Here is a 13,585-nt window from a genome sequence, read left to right on the forward strand (position 1 = left end):
CGCTGCGAAACCCTTCCTGGCTTCCCTGAGAGATGGTCCCTTAATGGGTATCTCCAGGGTGAGACCAGGCATCCCCGGCGGTCTGGTGGGGCCGTTAGTGAAGATGAGGCAAGCTAATGCCCAGAGTTGCCGAGTGTGAACGCTGATCAGAGTGGGCACCGAGGCGAGAGAATTATCGAGTCCGCTGACCCTGGTCCAGAAACCTGCCGCGCCGGGAATCGAACCCTGGTCCCGGGCCGTCCTCTGCTCTCGGATATGCCGCCTCTAACCAGTGAGCCACATTACTTCATATTTAGACTCATTTTACATCACATTTGCTGGGAATTTTGTCAGGTTTGCGGCAACCCTTCATCAGCTGCTTAAAAACAAACATGGAGATTTTTTTTAAAGGCTGAAAGAGTCTTTTGCGCAGTAGTTAACTAAGGAAGGTTAAGGTCAAGGAAAAACTAAAACATTTGCATTTAGATCCTTGTTGAGTGCAGAAAGTAGATATTGCACCATTGAGCAAGAGACGTTAGCATGCGGATGTGGAGTTGTGCAATTTAAAACCTACATTTAGGGGAAGGCCTGTTGCATATCACAGGTCTTTGTTTGGGATTTTGAATTGCAAAACAACTGGACGAGCTGTATGTTTTTTTCAAAACAAATTTACAAATATAGGGCTAGATCTATCAAGGTTTTGCGTCACTCTTGCGACCTAAGTGACATTTATCAAGCCACGCAAGACCACCTTGCTTGGCCCTGCATGGCTTGATAATTCTAGAGTAATCGCTGCCTTGCATTACTCTACAGCAGGGAGGCATACCATGGGTAAAGCTTTGGTGCTTCCCAGATTTACCAGTAGTGGTAGACCTGGGAATGCGTCAAAATGTTGCAGGTGGGGCGTAACATGGAGAAATATATTTATTTCTCCTCCTTTTTCCTCTTTCAACATGTACACACAAAGAAAGAGATAAATCCCTCTCAGGATTGTTTTTGTGCAGGAAGGTGTCCCTTCCAGCAGAAAAACAATCCTGCCTACAACGCATACATCTTTGTACCATGGAGCTGAGCAGCCAAAAGTATGCCAGTGCTAGGAAAGGACAGGAATATTTTGTATAATGGTAAACACAGATCATTCCTCCCATTTTCCTTTCACGTAACGCCGCAAGGTGACTTTCTGCGATGCGCTGGCGAAAGAATGATAAATCTGCCCTATAATGTTGACGCGTGTTCCATTCCTGGTGTTAAGAATGCTGTGGGCTGCCCATTTAGGGTTATAAGGGGAAATAGTGGGTGCGTGGTTAGGTGATCGTTAAATTGCTCAACTCAAAGTTGCACAGTTTCAAGAAATCTTAGGGCCATATTATCAAGAAACTGCGTTAAAATTATCGCCGCTTCAGCGGCAGGAAACTGCTGCTAAAGCGGCTATAATGGGCTTGATAATATGCCCTTGTCAATTCCCATAGAAGCCTATGTTCTGGTGTGAACATGGGCTTCTATTGGAATTCTCAAGAGCATATTATCAAGCCCATTATCGCCGCTTTAGCGGCAGTTTCCTGCCGCTAAAACGGCGATAATTTTGATGCCGTTCTTGATAATATGCCCCTAACTTCTTTAATAGAGGCTTCTAAAGTTCACCAGCTTTCCCATTCAGGTTTCTGCTAACCCTGGGCGGGCAACTTCGCTACGCCCACGAAGTGGGCGTAGTGTTGCCTACTTCGCCCTTTGCAAAGTAGGCGAAGCAGGCAACACTACGCCCACTCCTTGGGCGTAGCGAAGTTGCCCGCCACCCGCCTCCCTCTCGCCCTCCCGAACATACCTAATTTAATTAAATGGGCCAAAAAAAAAAAATAAAATACACTTACCTTGTCCACGGCGTCCCGGGGCTCCCTCTGCTCGAGAAATGCGCATGCGGGGCCGCCCGCGCATGCGCATTGGTTAGTAGACGGCGCCGTGAACGAGCAGAGGGAGCCCCGGGACGCCGCGGACAAGGTAAGTGCATTTTATTTATTTTTTGGGGCCCATTTAATTAAATTAGGCATGATGGGGAGGGGGGCATGTGGCGCGTAGTGGGGCTGCGCAAAGTGCGCAGGTGGGCGTAGTTTCTCGCCCACTTTGCGTAGCTTCGCGTAGCCCCACTACGCACACTACGCCCAGGGTTAGTTACTGCACTATGTTTCAGTTTCTTTATTATTGCTTCCAGGGTTATTGGCCAGCCCACCATGTGTTTCGCAGAACTTTGAGAGAACAAAGGCAAGTACCAATACATAACCCTATAAAGGGATTCTTAATCAGTGGCTAAGGCAGAGAAGCGTAGCCCCACTGCTCAAAAGGAAAATTAAAATGATAATAACATATAGTTATTATCATTTTATTTTTTCTATTGAAGTCAGTGGCTCTCGGGGCTCGGCGATGCTGGCCAGAGCAGAGAGAGGAGTGGTTTGCACTCATTAAGTGCACCTGGCTGCTCGCCCAGCACAGTCCTGCGCACTTTGCACCTTCCTCATTAGGCTTACTTTACACAGCCTGGTGAGGAACATGCAAAGCCTCCCAGTCCCTCTCTGAGACCAATAACAATGCTGCATTGCGGCGTTGTGATTGGCTATGGGGAGCCTGGTAGCTGCTTCCTGCTGCCGGCAAAGGCAGGCAGAAGAGGACGGAGGAGAGGTGGTGGCCGGCCCAGGTAAGTGTTCTTTTTTTTCTTTTCCTACCCACCCTCACCCCACCCACCCAATCTGTAGCAGCCACTACTGGTTTCTTTGACAGTTTGTCACAGTACTACGATGTCCCTTACCTTAGTTGTCTTCCAAGGACATCGTTGAATTTCGCAGGGACGCAAGGGACCAACTTCCCACATGACTAACTTGAATCTTGTGATTTAAACTTACAAGGAATAAATAGGAAACTAGGGAGAAGGGCCGGGGTACTGGATGCTGTGGGTTCTTGCTGTCGACCTGCGAAGCAATAAGTAAAGAACTAAGACTCTGTAAGATTTCCTTATAAATTTTGCTACAGTCTTCAAACTAGTGTTAAGGTCTTTTTAAATAAACATGTATTTCCCTACTTGCGATCAGTAGGTGTCTTGTCTGCCCCCAGTATTTCTTGTGATGTCGAGATTTCTGGTTATTTTTCTAGATGAGTTTCTTCTGTGCTTGTCTGTGCTTGTATTTTTGTTGTACTTTGAGCTGTAAAATAACAACGAATCACTTACATGTTCTTGTCAGCAAAATACACAATTCCTACTTAGTACTTGTAACCTTTCATGCAAAATCGTCTTAAAACTTACTTCTTTTTTACATGAATTGTCCTATTGCCTCTGTTGACTTGTTTTACTTTTTAAAAGATATGAATAGAAAACATACTCAGACAGCAAGCACATTGCTCTGAAAGATTAATGCAAACATTTCTTGAAATAATATAGCAAACATTTTTTTGCAAAGTTACCATTCCCTATATGAAATCAAGTAATGTCCCTGATAAAGTCTGTAAAAATGAAATAGTTCCTTCTTTGCTAAGAAGTTCCAAAAATTGTCCAAAGGCTTTGATGAACCTTTCTTGCGAAGGGCGCCAATAGTATTAAAAGTACTTAACTTCTCTCTTATTCATTGCAGTGTTGGTTTCCTCGTGAGCGAAGTGAAATCCTAGGCTGGAGCCTGAAACTGCTGACGAGTCCTCGAAGTCCTAGGTAAGTTCCAAGAGACCCCCGGAGCCGCTCCTGATCCGGGAATAAAGTAGAAGGCAAAGCGCCTTCTAGAACAGTGGGTGCGGCTTTTATAGCCAGACGCACCCAAGCGCTAACACCTAATGTCACGTCCTGCGTCCGGTACGTGTATTGCAAGCAGTTTATTCCTGCAGTTTATTTCGCTCCGAAAGATGCCAGAGTCGGGCGGCTGCGGCGACACTCCCCAAAGTCCAACTGTGCTTAGAAGCAGGTCTCAGTCCCTACCCAGTCTCCGAGCCGCATTTCTATAATAACAATTCCGCCTTGGAAATCCAGAAAGGGAAAACAGTGTGAAATGACAGAACCCTCCTGCGCAGGCATATTGATCATAAAGTGAAACACACAATGAGACACATTTCAAGCCAAACGCACAAAGCGTACACCTAACACCAACATTCACCTAACATTAACACACTGACAAGGAGTGCTGGTGCCGGGAAAGGGGTGGGTTTATTCTAGTGATAAAATATACACTCTAGCGTCATGAGTACTGTGGGTGTTAAGTGGTGTCTTTTTAGGAGGCAAGGTAGTTTCTCAGTTACACTTCATGACAGTACTCCCCTCTCAAGATCCCTCCTAAAACTCTTGGGATTGGTTTGGGTTTAGTTGGATAGCGAGTATGAAATGCTTTTATCAATCTGGGAGCATTTGTTACGTTAATTAACGGTTCCCAGGATCGTTCTTCTGGACCATACCCCTTCCAATCGACTAAATAAAAAAGCTTTCCCCAAATTCTTTTAGAATCCAGAATTGCTTTTAGCTCAAATTCTGGATAACCATCAATTTGAATTTGGAGGAGGGGGTCTAATGATTCGAGTTTTTGAGTTGTAAGATTTTAGCAAAGACACATGAAAATCCGGTTGAAAATGGTGATGAGGAGGGAGAGTTAGCTTTACACAGACTGGGTTTACGACTTTTTGTTGCATCTAAGGAAAACAAAAGTAGAGTAAGATATAAAAAAGGAGATTTATTCTTCAGTAAATGTACAGCACTCAGATCCAACAGAGTGTTTCTTCTCTCAGCTCCAGCATCCAACTGAACACATGAAGCTTAAGATTCCATAACTGCTAAACATTGCAGCAGTCAAAAGATGCATTCCTATGTTACCCTTAATAAAAGACAATTCCTATTTAAGATACAACAAATGATTGAAACAAGTGTAATAAACAAGTACATTTTAATAAAACAAAAACAATAAATAATTAATACTAAATCATAGAAAAGGATATTCAACACATGATCCAACTTAAGTAGATGTTCTTGGACAGAATTGGTAGTAATTAATATGTCATCCTGGTAGGCTAAAACATCTTTAACATCACCAAACAATTGAGAAATCAGTTTTTGAAATACTGAGGCTGCTGAAGCTAGGCCAAATGGGAGTCTCAAGAATCTGAAGGGACCAAATGGTGTGTTAAAAGCGGTTAAATCTTTAGAGTTATCATTCAATTCAATTTGATGATAGGAGGCCGCCCTCAAGTCTATTGTGGAAAAAATCTCAGTACCTTTTAACTGAGCGAGCATGTCTTGGATACGTAGAAGGGGAAACCAGTCAACTTGTATATTCTTATTTAGCGATCTTAGATCCACACACAATCTGAGCTCATCGGAATTCTTTTTGAGCGCGACGACTATCAGAGAAATCCATAAGGATGAATCAATCCGCTCAATTACACCCTCCTTACATAGTTGATCAAGATGATCTTTAAGTTTGCTCCTGATACTCAGGGGTACAGGTCTAACCTTGTGAATTGTTGGAATGGCATCAGGCTTTAATATAATTTTGTGTTTGAACGCTTTATCTGATCCCAACTTATCTGAAAACACAGCTTGGTGTTTGTTGATAATGGTCTCTAAAGAGAAACAATCAGTAACCACTGAATTGACATTACTCGAACAATCTAAAGTAATGGGATTGTCAGTGCCTAGTCTCAAAACCATCCTAAATTTTCCTTGATCTTTCCAGCCCAGAATATTATATCCATTTTTTGCTATGTAAATTTTGGATACAATAGTTCAATCTTTAAAAGTGAGATCATCATTAAAGTATCCCATCTTATCAATCACTTGTCCATCAAAGACTACTGTGCGTATATCAGGAGTTAACAAGTTAACTCCTTGCCATTCTTTAAGAAAAAACACATCAGAAAGAATAGTGACAGGAGACCCCGAATCAACTGTAACTTTGACAGGTACATCACCTATTTTGATATCACATACTAGATCACCACTGTTCGAGCTTTGCTGTGAATTGACCATATCTACAGACAACAACATTTTCTTACGGTGGTTTCTGCCTTATGAAATCCCAAACCATTAAGGTCTAGTGCTTCAACATGCATAGTTTTAGAATTAAATTTACACACAGACGTAAAATGTCCAATTTTCTTACAGTTAGTGCATTGTTTCTTCAATGCCGGACAAGTGGGAGAATTAGCTAGATATGACTTTGAACCACATCTAAAGCATTGAAAAGGTTTATCACTTTTTCTCCATTCATTCTTAGTGGACTTATCTCGAAGAGTGATCGATTGTGAGGATTGTTGTGAGATTTTATTCACAGACTCCGCAACAGAAGATTTGTTGTTTCCGAGTTCCTTGGAAGCTGAAACAGATCTTTCAATGCCCCTTGCTATTTCTAAAGTATCTATCAACGAAGGATTCCTACAACATAATATTCTTTCTTGAACTTTGTTACTATGACACTTCACAACAATCTGATCCCTGAGGTATTGTTCAATGGGACTCTCAAACTCACATGACGCAGCAAGAATTCCCAATTCTGCCAAAAAATTATCAACAGTTTCATGTTCTCTTTGAGTATAAAACTTATGTCTCACAACAATTATGCTTGGCACATCTTTGAAATGTTTTTCCAATCTCATCACGGCTTCAGTGTATTCATTCCAATCATCAGAAGGTTGGCGAGTAATTTGTGGTTGATGATCAAATATTCTCTGACCCTCAGCATCTAGAGCATTATATAACATGGCATTTTTCCTAATAGGTGAAAGTTTTACTCCATCAATGATATAACTATTAAAGGATTTATACCACTGAACCCATTTAATTTTAGGTGTACCAGGTTCTGGAAGAAAAGGAGATGGAAGGACTGCAGTTTGAAGAGCCATAATAAATAGTAAGGAAAAGTAATAGAGATCTAGAAAAACAATACAATATAAAATCATAAAATATGCAGAAAATTCATTCAATTTCTGTGCCCATCATAAATCTTATTTAGGATAAACCATTTTAAACCCCTGAAAATGTAAAATATAAATCAAGGTTTTGTAATGATGTACAGAAAGAAAGTTAACGTTTAAACAGTGTACATCAGCAATTAATAAAATGCAGCTTACGAAATATGCTTCAAGCTGTGTGCATCAGCGGTGCTCGGAGAAGTGGTTAAGAACATGTGGCTTAGCAGGTCAAATTATCATAGTTGAAGTTGTGCGCATCAGCGGTTTCTAAAATGCTCTTGGAACAAAGATATGGTAGCAATGTAAATAAAATTGTTTTTAAGCTGTGCGCATCAGCGTGAATGTGCACATTATCCTCTCAATTATAGCGTGTTGCTATGATACCATCAAAATGCCCGCTACGCATCAAGATGTTGCGTAGTGACGTTTTACGTCTCAATGAATCACACGATGAAGTCCTTAAATAAGACTATTGCTAAGAAGCAACCAAGATGGCCACTACGCACCCAGACGTTGCGTGGTCACGAAGAATCACACGGTGACGTAGAGCGGTGAGGCATTCGAGTAGAAGACAAGGACACTGTGTGATGTGACTTGGAGACACTGATGCAGCGTTGCAGCGCTGTCAATGAAACAGCATGACGAGGAAAGAAGGCGAACGATCCAAGGATAGGTTCCAAAGATATGGGTGAACTGTTAAAAACATTTCAAATGTCGCCTTTGTAATGAGCTGCTCTAACAATCTTAAAAAAGGTGAAAAGCTCACCATTCACTCAATTTTTAAGCGAAAGTTGAGCTCAATCAGACATTACACCATGGTGGTCATCATATTGATAAAATTGTTTCAAAGATAATCAAAAACAAGTTGGATGCGAAGTTAAACGGATTCCAAAGGTGAATGAAAATTTAATATGGAGCACCGACAATTCATTAAGAAAGACTGTGGAAAAATATTAATTATCACAATAAAACTAATTTCTATGAGCCTGCATCGATATATTAAGGTATTAATAAATGCAGCGAAGCTCCCAATAGAAAATATATGTTCAATATATAATGAAAATGAAATAGAGATAACTTATCTTGAAGATGAATTAATGTTCAGTATCCAGATTAACAAAATCTCATTCAGGAAAACACTGTAGGTCTGTAAGGATCTTTTGAAAAATGAAAATTCTAAAAATGAATTGAAGATGAGTCCATAGAGTGCTGTCTTGACCACCTCAAAAAACTTCTTACGGGGTAACCCAGTATCCCTCAGAACCTGGGCAATACAATTCAAATATCAACAATGGCTCTGTCGGGTATGAACCTAATTGCTTCAAAATCTGCACAAATCCTTCAACATATGGTTAGTCATAATTATATCACTTTTCATGACTCCTGGAATAAATCGTTAAATGCAAATCCAAACACAAGAGAGGGTCAAGAGAGGTTTTAATCATTACATTATTATTCATTCATGATTCAATTTTATCTTTAGAGAGACCCTGTATCAATGCATAGAACATATTGCAAAAGAGGTTAATCAAGTGATACTTTATAATAAATGGCGCATCAATTCTAATAAGTGAGAAGTGACAATTTGTGCAAGAAGTGACATACAAGTGGTGATTTAATAAACACGTGGGTGAGGGAGGGGGAAAAAATCAAGGCTTTTTTGAAGGCCAGTTCATAAAATGGAGATTATTTAGTCCAGTGTGCCACATTAGTTGGCCATAGTAGTCTGGACACAGTTGATGGGTCCTAATGTATTTTGTCGTCGACGTTTCGACCCTGTTGACGCCTTATTTGAGGGTCTGTGGCGGGTCTTCTTCAGGACGGGGACAGGGAGTGATGCAGCTCCTGTTGGTTGGATGGAAAAACCATCAGGTTTGGATTTTGCAAAATGTATTCATTAAAAGGGTTAAATGGTTTTAAAATCGCTAAGAGTGACTGGGTACTCAGACACTCTCCTGGGGTCCCTTTGTGAATTGGCACCCTGGAGGCTAGGTCAGTTAAGGTCTCTTCTTCTGGACGATTGATCTGTGGGGTATAATGCAGGAGTAAGGGATGGTGAGATTATGCCCTTTCCCAGGTATGCAAAGGTCGAATTGCTATGAATCTAGACTCACCCTGAATTGCAATGGCGGGCGGAAGCGTGCTTCTGACTGTTCACTTTATTCATAGTATTTAATCAATGCTTGTTCCTTCTTGCGTTTAGACCAACCGCAAATTAATTGGGTGATCTGAAAGTTGCAATTAAACATAAAGTAGGTCATTGTAAATATAGTTTTTTTGATTTTGTGTACCAAATCATATCTGGGGCTTCAGAGTGAGCCGATACGTTTGATGAAATCATTCAAAACAACCCGCTACACTCGCCACTCGGTAATGGTCTTAGTGTTTCCTCAAGGGATCACACACGGTCTCCGCCCTTCGTTTTGTCAGCCTGCAACATTCGGTCACGCTAAGTTCTGGGTATTCAATTTATTGTGCAATCCTCGTTAGGTCCAGACGATCTGGAAATTACAAAATGAGTAAGGTGGGTCATTACGAATGAAAAACATACCGGGATCTCAAATTGAGCTGCTATGTTATGGTGCGGTTGTTCTAAAAGCCGCTGCACTCACCATTACATCATAATCACTGCATATCCTCAGGGAACAGTCCATCATGTTGCCGGTTTGTCGTATTCATTCCAACTGAGGCATCGCTAATATATAGTGGCCCTGGGCTGTCCTGGAGGACGTTGCCTCATTGCTAGGATACACTACGTTAGGGCCTTTCGCCGCTTACGGCCCAATTACGTCATGGCGCTGGAGGGCGTGTCACTAGGCAACACACTGGATTGCCACAAAACTAAATTTGGGGGCGTGTCATCGTTGCTTAGCAGCGCACAATGGCATCGCTTTAGCGGGAGGCGTTCGATCCCTAAGGCATTCTGATCGTTGGTCGTCCTAAGTGATTACCGTATGAAATCAAAAATAATAAATAAAGAATAGTGAATAAGGAAGGCAGTGTGACGTTTCTTGGTTATTACAAGCATACAGAGGTATCATACTGACACATATGTATATGATCGTAAACAACTGCTTATAATGCATAGTCTCCTGGTCATATCACGTTGTACATCAATATCTACAGATGCATCTTAATAACAACATTGTTGACATTGTTATGCATTTTCCGCATAGATACACTGAGATACCCATGTTGTATATTTCCAGTACACAGGAAACAGCAAGGCAGATGGAGCAACTGTAACATTAGCATGTCATACATACAACACATGACCCTAATCCACAAGATAGGTAGTCGCGAATATAATGTTTGCAATCTCTCACGTGTTGAAAATGTATAACATTGGTATCTCGGTGTATCTATATAATGTTTACAATCTTTCACGTACTGGAAATATAAATACATACATATACAATATGCATCTCCACCTAAATAATACAAAATAAACGCCACTTTGGAAGAATCATCTGGGAAAGCTGTGGTTTTAGCTAAAAAATGTACATGACATTGATTCATGAATAAGGTGAATTTGTTACAGTCACCATAGAATCGTTCAGGTTGCGCAAGAGGAACAGGCACTGGAGTTATTGCTCTAATCTGCGTTGGTGTAGTTTGAGAAGAAGAGGAGGCTGGAGTAGGAAACGTTGGTTGAAAGGTTGCAGGTTTTAGAACGGGTTTATGAATGGTATCTTGTAGAGTAGATAAATCTCTACATAAGGCTGCGTTTTCTATTTTTATGTCTTGTAACATGGTTGCTATGTCCTGCAAAGATATTTGTGAAGGTTGATCCATTGCGTCCAGGCAAAATTATTTTCGTGGGCTTTGCCTTCTGTCACAGTACTATGACGTCCCTTACCTTAGTTGTCTTCCAAGGACGTCGTTGGATTTCGCAGGGACGCAAGGGACCAACTTCCCAAATGACTAACTCAAATCTTGTGATTTAAACTTACAACAAGGAATACATTAGAAACTAGGGAGGAGGGCCGGGGTACTGGACGCTGTGGTTCCTTGCTGTCGACCTGCGAAGCAACGAGTGAAGAACTAAGACTCTGTAAGATTTCCTTACAAATTCTGCTACAGTCTTCAAACTAGTGTTTAGGTCTTTTTAAAGAAACATGTATTTCCCCACCTGCGATCAGTAGGTGTCTTGTCTGCACCCAGTATTTCTTGTGATGTCGAGATGTCGGATTATTTTTCTAGATGTGCTTGTCTGTGCTTATATTTTTGTTGTACTTTGAGCTGTAAAATAACAAGGAATCACTTATATGTTCTTGTCAGCAAAATACATAATTCTTAATTAGTACTTGTAACCATTCATCCAAAATCGCCTTAAAACGTACTTCTTTTTTACATGAGTTGTCCTATTGCCTCTGTTGACTTGTTTTACCTTTTAAAAGATATTAATAGAAAACATACTACAGACAGCAAGCACAATGCTCTGAAAGATTAATGCAAACATTTCTTGAAAAAATAAAGCAAACATTTCTTTGCAAAGTTACCATTCCCTATATAAAATCAAGTAATTTCCCTGATAAAGTCTGTAAAAATGAAATTGTTCCTTCTTTGCTAAGAAGTTCCAAAAATTGTCCAAAGGCTTTGATGAACCTTTCTTGCGAAGGGCGCCAATAGTATTAAAAGTACTTAACTTCTCTCTTATTCAATGCAGGGTTGATTTCCTCGTGAGCGAAGTGAAATCCTATGCTGGAGACTGAAACTGGTGACGAGTCCTCGAGGTCCCAGGTAAGTTCCAAGAGACCCCCAGAGCCGCTCCTGTTCCATGAATAAAGTAGAAGGCAAAGCGCCTTCTAGAACAGTGGGTGCGGCTTTTATAGCCAGCCGCACCCAAGCGCTAACACGTACCGTCAAGTCCTGCGTGCGGTACGTGTATTGCAAGCAGTTTGTTCCGGCAGTTTATTTCGCTGCGAAAAATGACAGAGTCGGGCGGCTGCGGCGACACTCCCCAAAGTCCAACTGTGCTTAGAAGCAGGTCTCAGTCCCTACCCAGTCTCCAAGCCGCAGTTCTATAATAACAATTCTGCCTTGGAAATCCAGAAAGGGAAAACAATGTGAAATGATAGAACCCTCCTGCGCAGGCATATTGATCATAAAGTGAAACACACAATGAAACACATTTCAAGCCAAACTCACAAAGTGTACACCTAACACCAACATTCACCTAACATTAACACACTGACAAGGAGTGCTGGTGCACGGGAAAGGGGTGGGTTTTCTCTGGTGATAAAATATACACTCTAGCGCCATGAGTACTGTGGGTTCTAAGTGGTGTCTTTTTAAGAGGCAAGGTAGGATTTAGGAGGCAAGGTAGTTTCTCAGTTACACTTCAAGACACAGTTTTTGCTTTCTTTCCTATCATTTTTTACTCGTCTTCTATTTTTCCTATTATTTATACAAGGAGTATATTTGTTCTGGAGGCCGAATAAACATAGGCTTCAAATGTCAAAAGAAAAAAAAGAAAAACTGTCTTTCCCCAAATCTTAATTACTTCTCTGTAAGAAGATCTTCTGTTTTATTCACCTCAATTTATTCTCATTTACCCAGACTCTTAAAATAAACCCTTAACCTGTGGATAAAATGTTCCGATAATTATAAAAGAAGACTCAGCTCCTTAAATAAGCTCTTAAGGAAGGGAAGAGAAAAGGAAAAAAGAAAGAAATAGAAAAAAATCAACCTTGATCTTTCCTTCTTTTCCTTCACCTTTCAGCCAGTCCATGGCATTGACTCCATGAGCTTATTCTGATGGATCCTGGGAAACCACCAGTCTCCTCCTTCTTCAGTGTCATCTGCTTATCCGGTATCTTCGACATCACTGGATCCAAGTTTCCAAAACCTGCTCCTTCCTTCAGCATTTTTGCCTCTGCATTTTCGGGGGTAATCAGAGTTTTAGTGCATTTGCTTCTAAGGTATATATTTATCCTGTTCAACATCCTCCTGTCTTCTACCACTCTCTCTACTTTGGACTTCTTTTTAACCTCCGAAAGTCTCGCCCGTCCCCTCCCTTTTACCAGAATTCTCTCTCTATCTTCCCGTTAATATCCTCCACAGCCTTCATCCCCTTTTCTCTTGCCGGTCCCTCCTTTTCTCTACCCTGTAGCTGGTACCTCCTTGCTCTTTTCTAGTCTTTCCCATCCTTCTGGTTTCTGTCTCCCTTGTTTACTGCCAGCCAAGCCCCTACCTTTCTTTTTTCAAATTTGTACGCCCCACATCATGCCCATTGTTGTTCCCAAATGCCATCTCTCATGACTTTGAGGAGAGCAAGGTAAGAATTCAACCTTTTTATCCCTTCTTCTCCATCACAGTGGATTTCTCCAGAAGTTAGATAGTGTTAAAGAACAGGTTATGTCAATGTTAAGGATGCCATAGGGTCTTGGCAACATGACATCAGTAAGACAGCATGGCAGGAGTGTATGCTGAGTAAAAAGTATTTTAAAGGAGGGATGGTCAGAAGAGAAGAAGTTGGCTCCAGAACAAATAGTGTAAAACCAGAGGGTGTTACAAAAGGAGAGTGTTTAGTGCCTGAGATGGAGTTGAAAGATGTAATTGTCAGGACTTCCAACCAAAATGTTTAGGTGAAACAGCTACTAAATGAAAGGTCAGAAGTATTGTTTGCTGGCCTTCTATTGATGAACTGATTATCAAAAGCATCCATCCTGCACATGTT

At 41.1% G+C, this 13,585-nt stretch overlaps 1 long non-coding RNA gene across 1 annotated transcript; it reads right to left on the reverse strand.

The window, feature by feature from the left end:
- Positions 1 to 8,864: 8,864 nt before the first annotated feature.
- Positions 8,865 to 11,680, reverse strand: LOC144825188 (uncharacterized). The gene is made up of 3 exons (XR_013609325.1): positions 11,036 to 11,680; positions 9,516 to 9,842; positions 8,865 to 9,404 (listed from the first exon to the last, which is right to left on the reverse strand). It is a non-coding gene; the product is annotated as an uncharacterized LOC144825188 (long non-coding RNA).
- Positions 11,681 to 13,585: the final 1,905 nt, after the last annotated feature.

This window comes from Lissotriton helveticus, chromosome 3_1, assembly GCF_964261635.1.
Source record: "Lissotriton helveticus chromosome 3_1, aLisHel1.1, whole genome shotgun sequence".
NCBI classification, from domain to species: Eukaryota; Metazoa; Chordata; class Amphibia; order Caudata; family Salamandridae; genus Lissotriton; species Lissotriton helveticus.